Source organism: Melopsittacus undulatus, chromosome Z (assembly GCF_012275295.1).
Source record: "Melopsittacus undulatus isolate bMelUnd1 chromosome Z, bMelUnd1.mat.Z, whole genome shotgun sequence".
NCBI classification, from domain to species: Eukaryota; Metazoa; Chordata; class Aves; order Psittaciformes; family Psittaculidae; genus Melopsittacus; species Melopsittacus undulatus.
Genome location: NC_047557.1, coordinates 100,406,659 through 100,417,278, shown reverse-complemented (window position 1 = coordinate 100,417,278; position 10,620 = coordinate 100,406,659).

The window sequence follows — 10,620 nt, the reverse complement described above, 5'->3', positions numbered from 1 at the left end:
AAAGCAGGTTGTTTCTGAGCAGCTTGTTAGAGGTATTCCTGTTGTCATCAGCAGAGGGTAGAGTTGACGTGGATCTGACCCCACCACATAAGGCTGGGAGAGAGGAAGGGTGGCAGTTCTCTGAGCCTTGGTGCATGGGCAGGAAGGTGAGCTGAAGCAAAAACTGGTCAGCTCAGAGTTTTGCTGAGCCACATTCTGAGCTGTGCACAGAAGAACAACTCTCCTTAAGCGTAATCTTAATGCTTAATCTTGCAGGTGCAGGTTTCCAGCTCGATGAAAGCAGAGTTCTGGGATACCTAAAGACATCAGGAGTCTGTTTGGTATCTGGTGGCCTCTTTGTCTTGGAGCTTGCTGTTAGGCTGGTGCAGCCAGTATGTTGACTGCTTTGTATTCTCCCTAACAGCCTCAAGGGAAGAGAGAGGTCCCCTTGGGCAGCTGTTTCAATTGCTTGTTCCTAAAACCAGCTCTGCTTCAGCTTCAAATTTGCATTGTGGATTCCTCCTTCCCTCAATGTTCCCACTCACCCAAAAGAGACAAAAATCCTGAAGTTTTATGTAACTGATTTAATCGTTTTTACTTTTTGTTTTTTAAAGTAAGATTGAAAATCCAGACTGCATTGAATGCACTGTGAGCACTTGGCCTGAGACCTGCGTCAGTATCTCTTAAGAACATACTCTCCTTCTGTACCCACTCTCCTCATTGTAACCTGCTGTGTTGGGTTAGTGGAGCGTAAAGGTGGTGTAGGTATGCTCCACTGACACATCACAGGATGGTTTTAGTAGTTGTTACCTGCAGCTTAAAGTCCCCTTGATACCAGGAGTCTATTGGGGATTGCAAACCTATGGTAGCAGTTGGTGTTTTGCTCAGTGCTGGATACGGGTCTGCATTGTCACTTGGATGAGGACCTGTTGGTTGGCTGTTGGCACAGGTTGTGCATCTGCTGTTCTCCAGACTAACACAGTTGTTCTGCTTGTAGCTTGTCCTTTCCAAACCTTTGTAGTGGCAGTGGTAAGGGTCTCTCTTTTGAAGGTGGGACATGCTTGGGTAGCTGGAGAGAAGGGCTTTGCAGAGGACTAATTCCCTCTTACAGGAACATCTCAAAGCTCAGCTTTGCCCCTGTAGTAGCATCTTTTTATTTATAGCATACCTGATTGGCCTCAAAATGTCAATGTGCTAGTTCTGATTAAAGGCAAAACTGCTGATAACCCTGTGGCTTTATTCTGTCTAGAGCAAAGGCAGTGAAAGTAGCAAATTTTGTATCAATACTTCTCCTCTGCCTTCTCTTATCACCTTCTGCTCCTCAAAGCCTGGCAGGCTATTGTGCCATATCAGAAGAAGATTTCCTCTGATGTGACTTAGGGCGAAGAAAGCTATTGAGAGGGTGCATCTGGAGAGATTGGCATCAATGCTCTTGGTGCTCTTGTGCCTTTGCTGGTTCCTTTGTGCATGGCTACATCAGTGTATTCAGAGAAAAGCAGAATAGAATCATAGAATGGTTTGGGTTGGAAATGACCTTAAGATCATCCAGTTCCAACCCCTGCCATGGGCAGGGGTGCCTTGCACTAGGCTGGGTTGCTCCAAGCCTCATCCAGCCTGGCCTTGAACACTGCCAAGGATGGAACATTCGCCACTTCTTTGGGCAGTCTGTGCCAGTACCTCACCACCCTCACAGTAAAGAACTTTTCCTTTATATGTAACCTGAACTTCTCCTGTTTCAGTTTAAACCCATTCCCCCTTGCCCTATCACTACAGTCTTTGGTGAAGAGTTCCCCTCCAGCATCCTTGTAGGTCCCCTTCAGATAACTGGCAGCTCTGGAAGTTTTGGGAGAGGGGAATGAAGAGGAGGGCAGCCTGATGTGGCAACAGGCGGTTTGGATCTGTTCATCAGCCAAGGGGGATGTGGCTGCAGCCCTGGTCCTGCCTTCCTTTGTGATACCTGTGGAAGCAGTGCTAACAGCACAGTGTTTTCATAGAACCATAGAATAGTTAGGGTTGGAAAGGATCGTAAGACCATCCAGTTCCAGCCCCCTGCCATGGGCAGGGACACCTCACACTAGACCATGTCACCCAAGACTGTCCAGCCTGACCTGTACTTCTGTACTTGTTCACGTTTGGTATGGGCGCTATCACCTCCTTGCATCCCCTGTTTGTTCCCTACTTGTCCAGCTTGCTGTGTAATTCTGTGAGCTGTCGACAGGGATAATGTGTGGTGGTGCCTTGCAGATGGTGATAAATTTCTGGTGCTGATGTGTCCTTGTCCTGTTCTCTATATAGGAAAACCTTGGGGATAGTTTGCTTTATTTCTTCATCCCAGATGGGGGGGGATGTGCTGGGGAAGATGGAAAACAAGTTGTCAGGGGTAGGATACTCTTGGCAGAAGCCTTTTGGACTAAAACACTAGCAATTAGGTTGCAGAGCAGCATTGCCCTAGTTGCCACAGCAAGACCTTAGGTTTAACTCTAGCTGAGAGCAGTATGCAAGTGACTGGCTTACATTCTTGGGCTGTGTTGTGCTGCTAGAGTGTGCTTTTGGAGTTGTCAAAACCCATGGGTTTGGCCAGCTGGAAAACAAAACTATCAAAGATCCTTATCCTGCCTGTCTGTTTGCCTTGGGCCTGACTTCATAGCTATAAAAGTGCTGTGATCAGGTGCTGGGGTTGTAGGAGACTCACTGCAGTCCATGTGGACTCATCAGGCTTTTTGTTTTACTGAGGAGAAGGAGAAAGGATGGAATTACTTGTAACTTTGGCTCTCAGCTTCCTGCTAACAGTGAACAGTGCAGTACTGCCATGGCTACTCTGGAATGGGACAGCAGAGGTTGGATGGCAGTGAGGTAGGAAACTTGTAATGGGGATATAGCCAATTCAGGTGGAAGTGTGCTTGGAGTTGTAAGCTACCAGAAAAAAACAACAAAACCACAACAAAATGCAGCTGGCTCAATGTTTACTTTTAAACAAGGGTGACTTTTTATTGCTTTCTATTAATCTTAAACTAGTGGAACTTAATGGGGGTGTTGGGTGTTGTTTGGAGCTGGGTTGTGTAATCTCAACTTGCTAGTTTAGGAAATGATAATATATTAACTCTGTCTCGTAGCTGGTTGCTCACGTGGCCAATGATTTTCTGTTGCATTCAGCTGCCAGAGGATTACGTGTTGGCCTTCACTGCAGGCCAAGCACACAGCATAACTTACCAGTTGGACAGTGAGAGATTTGGGAGGTGGAGCGGAAGATAAGTTACCAAACTGTGAGTGCCACTGACCTTTTTTGTGTGTGTGTGCTGAATTATGATTCTGTTCTTTGGATTGCAGTATTTTTAATTTTGGGGGAAAAAAGCACTCAGATCAACTGTGTTCATTAGCTTAATTAAAGCAATCTGCACTTTTTTTGATTGATTGATTAATAATCCTACATCTCTGTTTCCATGTGTGTTTTGCACTCACTACTTCAAGATTACACCAGTGGATTAATCTGGGCATCTGCTGTAGGCTTTGTGTATATGTAACTCTCTATACTTGTTAAAAGTGAAGGTGAAACATCAGATTCATGTTCCATGTAGAGCATAGTGCAGAGGAAAAAGGTGAGCTTTTCTTTCAGAAAGGCTATTTGACATTAAACGCCTTGGTTTCATGTCACCGATATCCCTGTGGAACATGACAGCTGTAGTTTAAACAACTCACCTGTCTGAGTTGTTTTGCTTGTCCTTCTGTTTGTGGGTTTTGAGAGGAATAGGCTGGATAAAAGCTAGATGTGACTTTGCAACACTTTGCCTACTTCATCCCAGCTATCAGAAAGCTGAGCAAAACGCGTGTGTTACTTTTACACCTGATCGTTGTTACCCAAGGAGCCTTTTCCAGTTTCAAACAATAAAAAGCAAAGTTTTGTGAACTTACTTCTGTTTGCTTCTTCTTCCTCTGTTGTTCCAAAGGAAAGTGGGTGATGAGTTCCAGCCTCCTGACATGCAGCAGTCTGTCTTCCACCACGTCATAAGAATTAATTTTCCCTCGTTTGGATAATTGATGAGCAGTTGAACTGATTTCCTGAAGATGTGAGGCACTCACCCCCACACTTCATGCTGCAAAATCCATCTTCTCTTGTCCTTATTTATGTTTGTTCCCCTTGCATCTACCCATGGTACCTATAGTACCTGGCTCCCTCCAACAGCAGATGCTGGGGCTGGCAGAGTTAACGACCTGAGCCTTGACCAAGTCTTTCTGCCCTCCAAGCCATAGCTTTCTCTTCCCTAAGGAAGCATGGAAGCACATGGTAGTCCTGAATTTAGGGGGTCTTTCTTTATTCTTCCTTCTCTTTGGTCTGAAATGGACTAGTTCACACAAAACTAACATGAAGGAGAGATAGTGTGATAGTGTAAGCCCCCTTTATGGAATCTGGCTAAGCTGCCTGTATTTCTTACTCCTTTGTCCATGTTTCCCATACACTCCTTCAAATTCACACCCACCTCATATCTGAACTGCTTTAATTGCTTCTCCAAAAGAGTGGCTGTATTGAAATCGGAGAGGTTGTGGTTTAGGTTCAGCTGCCACCAAGGAGCTGTGCATCTCATGCCAGGGTGCACAGTGAAGTCCCCAGCTCTGTGCGAATGGCCTGAGCCTGCTGTTAGTGGAGCAGATGTTGTGCTTCCAGCATTGCAACCCAGCTCTGCCAGTAAGTTTCTTGGTGAGTTATTACTATTTATAAGAACAAACCTTGGCCGTGGGGCATTAAACTACCAAAGTTTACACATGAATTTTTAATCTGGAAACAGCTCTGCCTTGGTGCTGGCAGTTAGTCAAGGCCAGAGCACACACTTAGAGCTCCTCAAGCGCAGTTTGCAATGAACGTGTGACCTCCTTTTCCCCCTGTTTGTTTTTGTTACCACCGCTGCTTTCCCCTAATGCCACGAGTTAATTTTCTGGTGCTAAAGGCACATCTGACCCCACTCCTTTATGTGAAGTGTTCTATATATAATCGTGCAGTCGTTCAAGCCTTAGCAAGGGAGAATGGTGTAACACGCAGTAACTCCGACCATATGTTTGGCCTTCAAGGAGCACAAATGTAGTTTCTCAAGTGGCAGCATTTCTGAACACCAACCACATGCACCTCCCAAATGCTGGCTTGCAATCTCCCCTCTCCTTCCAAGGACACTTGGAGACGTGAAGGTTCAGTGCTGGGCAGCCTAACACCTCCAGGAGAGGAGTGGGGCTAAGCCTCATTCAACCTCCTTTGCTGCAGCCCCTGGCCAAGGGGTAAGGAGATATCTATGATCTGGATGAGGTGTTCCTCAGCAGGTGGGTTGTTCCTCCCGGCTTGATGATGGATGAACTGCTTATTCCATCTGCTAGGGGTGAAGTCCTCAGTGTCAGGGGCAGTTATGGGCTTTCAACTGTGGAACAGGCAGGAGGTTGTCTCATAGTCGTTAGCTTAGAAACTATGGCCATGCAAGGGTAGGTTTTTCCCTCTTTGGGCAGATGATTGCTGTCAATAGGCACATCCCACAGTGGCTTGGGGGCTGTGTTTGCAGCTGGATCTTGATCTCCTCTTTGGTCTGTGTCTCTGCTGTGCCAAAGAGGCCACAACTGCCCTTTGTGGTGATGCTGCTGCTTGCTACTTGGCTTGCTTCTAAAACCAGCAAGTATTTGGTGCCTTAACACAGGGCCTGTTGGGTCCAGCCAGGAAGGAAGGAAGGTAGGTGTCCATTCTCAATGCTGCAAGTGTGTGGCTGAAAACCAGTTCCCTGTGAGTCCAGCTAGACCTTACACTGGGGTAAGGATGGGGTGTGGAGGTGGCATCAGTTTTGCCGTTCCCCCTCAATGCAATCCTTCTGCCTTTCTGCCCAGTGCTGGTTTTATTTGTGGCTCTTCAGATGAGCACTGCTGGGCTGGGCTGTATTCTCACGCCAACTGGCCTGGCAAGCCAAGCTGTGCTTGATCCAGATGTTGTGTAAGCTTATCCAGGGCATCAGCACCCTTGAGCGGTGTGAAACCCTGTCTTGCACTCTGCCTGATCTCCCTGCTCACTTGGGAACGGGCTGGAACAAAGGCTTGGGAGGGTTGAGTTTCTCACTGTTCTGTGCTTGACAACCATTTGGTTTACCCTGAGCCCTTCCTGTGTGAAGGGAGCAGCATCTGCCTTCCCTTCTGCAGGAGGGCATGGAAGGGACAGACCCACACGATCACTCCCTGGGTCTGTGTGTCCATGCTGAGTCCAGAGACCAGGGGAAGAGGGAGGAACTTTACTCACTTCACTCTGCACTCCAAGCGCTGCTGATTCCCATTTTCCAAGCCATGTGGGGGAATGTTTGGCTGCCCAAACCAGGGTGTGCCCTCTCCTCTCCACATCTCTCCCTGCTGCACAGGCAGGGAGGACGATGAGCAATTTGCTGTGTGTTTTGCTCATCCCGTTTCCCAGCAGTGCTTTGTTTTTTCCTCCTCTTCCCCGTGCAAAGGTTAATTAGTACCAAGCTCTACGTGGCTAATTAAAGACTCCTGAGCTCTTCCTGCAGTTCCTTGGAGCTATCACCCTCTGGCTCACTCACTGCCAGCTCCTGCCTCACCGAGGTGCTGTCCTGCGCTTTTGGGACCAGGATTTAATGTCACCTCTCCCCCATTGAGCCCCACTTTGGGAATTAACCCCCCTGAATCCAAGGCTCCCATCCCAATCTCCCCGCTTCAGGAAGCGCTGCAGCCGCTGCTGAGCTGTGCTGCTCCGCGTCCGCCAGGGGGCGCCCAGAGACTGGGCACGGGCACGCGTGGGCCAGAGCACTGGGGACCGGGGACCCCTGGAGCATCTGTACCCCCCGATGGGGACACTGGGAGCACCCACATGGATCCAGCACGCCATAGGGGATCCAGCACCCTCAGGGTGCTCTGCTACTGATCCCCATTTCTGCTCCAGGAGGACTCATGGACCTTGGTGTGGGGTTTACCAACCTCCAAGCCTAGAGGATGCCTGGTCCAGGGGGATGTGGGGGTAATGCTTTCTCCCACCAACACTCAGTGGGAAGTGCTGAGCCGGTTAAGGTAGCACTGACCTCTCTGGGAACACAGCATGGGATGAACCAGAAGGCTGATGCGAAGGGTAAGGGAGGATGATGGGAGTCTGTGGCCACCAGCCATTGTCTCTCTCTGGTTTATCCAATAAGCAGCTTGTTTGATGTGCTTCCTTCCCTGCTGCCTGCTCTGTCCCACTGTCCACCAGTCCAGGCTGCTGGGACAACCCCCAGTGCAAGCAGGATCCAGGCTGGATGGAGCCGGAATGACAACAACGATGTTCCCATTGTGGCTGGGTCTCCCATTGGTGCCCATGGGCTGCTCTGGGGGTCAGACTGAGAGAAGTGCTCACCCACCAGTGCCCCTTCCCCATGCATCCCATGTGAGCCAGTTCCCATCAGCACATCCAGTCTGTCCCTTGCCAAACCCACCTCAGCCACTGCGAGGGTTTTGTGTTCCAAAGGAGCCATTGAGGATGCAGCTGCTTTAAATCAGTGTGTGAGTCCTCTCCCTATCAGCCCTCAGGTCTCACCTCTTGCAAATGCTCTTCTCTGTGGCTGGTTTCTCCCTGAGGCTTTTCTCACCTTCTCATCCCTTGCCTCACCTCCAGGAACCTGAATTAGGGCAGGTCTCACAGCTCACCCTGGTGCCTGCAGTCACTGCTCTTCTCATGGAGCTCCATTTGATCCTGTGTCCCTCAACCCTCATTACTGTAATACCTGAGGCCCAGAGCAAGTGTCCTTCTGGCACTGACCTTGTTACCTGCTCCACTGCATTTATCCCACCCTTGCTCCCAGCATATTAGGAGGGTGATTTGCAGCCAACTGCCTGATATCCCTTAATCCCAGCTGGAAGAAGGCAAGCTCCTGTTATCTGTCACTGCATCAGCAGTGCTAGCACTGCCTGGCTCAGCCCCCTGCATGTTGCTGCTAATTAAAAACAAACGAGGAGGGGGCTGGCTGGCAAATGATGCTGGATGGATCCGCTCCATTTAGGAGATCTGTGAGATGCTCGGATAAATAATGTGAAAATGTGGGTTTTCTGCCACTCTAGGAAGAAGAGGAGATGATGTCTGCCCCTTTCTGAGCATCTTGCTTACTGCAGAGAGGAGAAACCTGCCCCTGCTGGGACCCTTCCCAAAGGCTCCCACATGGATAACGCATTGGATTCATCCACGACCACATCTTGGCTCGTGCTGGTTTGTTAGGGAGAAGGTGCCAAATTGGCCTTCTACTGACACAAGGGCAGCTGGAGGCAATCACCAGCCGGGGGGGGAGCCTCCTCCTGTCCAAAACAAGCAGATAAGGGCAGCAATGAGGAAGAATAGGGCCGAGAGCCGGCAGGCAGCTGGGAACCAGGCAGCAGGGGCTGTACCCCAGCCCTCCCCATAGTACAATTCCCCTCTCCCTCTTTGTTTGCTCTAATTGCACAGTGGGGCCTGCCGGGCACAGCCTGTTTCTGTACTGCACATGGGTACAAAGCTCTATGGAGTGGGGCTGGAACGTGCTGACCTGGGAATAAAGGCCTCAGAAGAGGGATAGAACCGGTTTTAGCTTCCCTGAGGAACAATGCTCGGCCTCTCAGCAGGACATGGCTGTGATGGGGGAGTGCTTTGCTCCCAGGGGGTATGGAAAGGCTGCTCCTATGGGAGTGCTGCCCATGGAACAGAGTGGGATGGGGCTGCCCACCCCAGCTACCCCAGGGCATCCCTGAGCCGGTTGGGATGGATGGGAGCCATTGGGGCAGCACCACAGACAGCCATGGCAGGGAGATGAGCAGAGTTAATGCTTTCCTTTAAGACCTTTGGGTGGGATCTTGGCTTCTCCCACCCTGCATGGAGCAAATCTCCTTTTGCAACCCTTTCCTTGCCTGCGGCTGGGCTGTTTCACATCTGAGAGGGCTCAAGGTGGAATTACAGCATTACAGACAAAGCCTTAATATAATCTTCCCTGCATGAACAGCGTTGCAGGGGGAAGACACAGAGAATGCTCTGCAGAGCGGGACTTCCAATAAGGCAAGCTGCAGTTCAGGATGTACATTGAATTGCTTCATCACCACTCCTAATGGCTTAACCAACGCAATCCATATTCATAAATCAAAACAGGAGCAGGAGCGACCTCTGTTCAGCTCTGCTGCTGAGCCGTGGTGCATCCAGAAACAAGGGCAGATTATGTATTGCAGGCAGCAGCTCTGTATATATCTTCTGCAGCTGCCATGACTTGGCCTTCGTATTAACTGAGCCTAAGGAGAGGCGATACAATCAGATCTGTCTGTTGGCGTCTGAAGGATTAGCTGAGTCAACCAGGAAAAAGCTGAGCTAATTTATTATGCTATTTTCAGTTCTGAAATGTACCGTGGATGTAATTTCACCCTCAATTACAGATCCCACCGTCCCACAGAACGTAATTACCAAAAACGTCCCTTTTCTGCTGTATTTAGTGTTTGGATTCGGGCACTGCGGTGGCAGCTCCACAACCAAGGCTGGCTGATGAGATCTGGGAAGTGGAACCAGCAGAGACATGAAATGAATGGATCTGTTCTCTCCGGCCAAGGGAAACGTGGTGCAGGGAGGAGAGTGTCACAGATGTGTTGGCAGAAGGACCTGGCAGAGCATGTGGGGCTGGATCAGCTGCGGCTTCTTCTGCCCCTCTGAGGATGGAGAATTCCCCATTTTCCACCCCGAATCCCTCACAGTGTCATTGGAAAGCCCAGCACTAAGTCTGGCTTTTTGCAGCTGCCCTTTGGGTATCTTAAATGTGCTGGAGAGGGTTTCTTCATCAGGGACTGCAGTGATAGGACATGGGGTGATGGGCTAGGACTGAAACAAGGGAGGTTCAGGTTGGAGATAAGGCAGAAGCTGTTCCCTGTGAGGGTGCTGAGGCGCTGGCACAGGGTGCCCAGAGAAGCTGTGGCTGCCCCATCCCTGGCAGTGCTCAAGGCCAGGTTGGACACAGGGGCTTGGAGCAGCTGCTCCAGTGGAAGGGGTCCCTGCCTGTGGCAGGGGTTGGAGCTGGATTATCTTAAGGTCCAACCCAAACCATTCTATCTTCCGGAGCCAAGTGACCATCCCTCAATGCACCAGCCCCAAACCCTCTGGTATCCCAGTCTGGACCCTCCACAGCATCAAACCATCCCCAACCTGGTGCCTGTCTCCCCATCAGCAGCAAGGGCAGAGCTGCCTCCCTGCCCCAGCCAGCCCAGGCTCGCAGCACCCGATGCCCTTCGGCATCTGCAGGTGGATGTGTTTCAACCACCCTGGTTTAACCCCCCCTGCAATTCGGTGCTGGCAACGGCAATGCCACAGAGGGCTGTGGGGTGATGCATTGAGGACATCTCCTAGGAAATAAACCACTTAAAGCAAAAAAACAACACAAAAAACCCAGCAAAACACCCAAACTGAGCCAAACTGACGGGAATCCTCTGCGCTAACAAAAAACTACTTCCAGTTCACCCAAAGTTTATCCTTTTTCTGATGAGTTTGGCAGCATTGGAGGAAATGGGCTTGCAGGGGTCCTTGGGGGCTGCATGGCTGGCTGCTTTCCCAGCCCAGCATGGATTGAGGCAGCAGCACTGCGTGACGGAGGGGCCCGAAATAGAAACTTCACCCGAGCAGGGAGGAATAATGCTTTTCCTGCA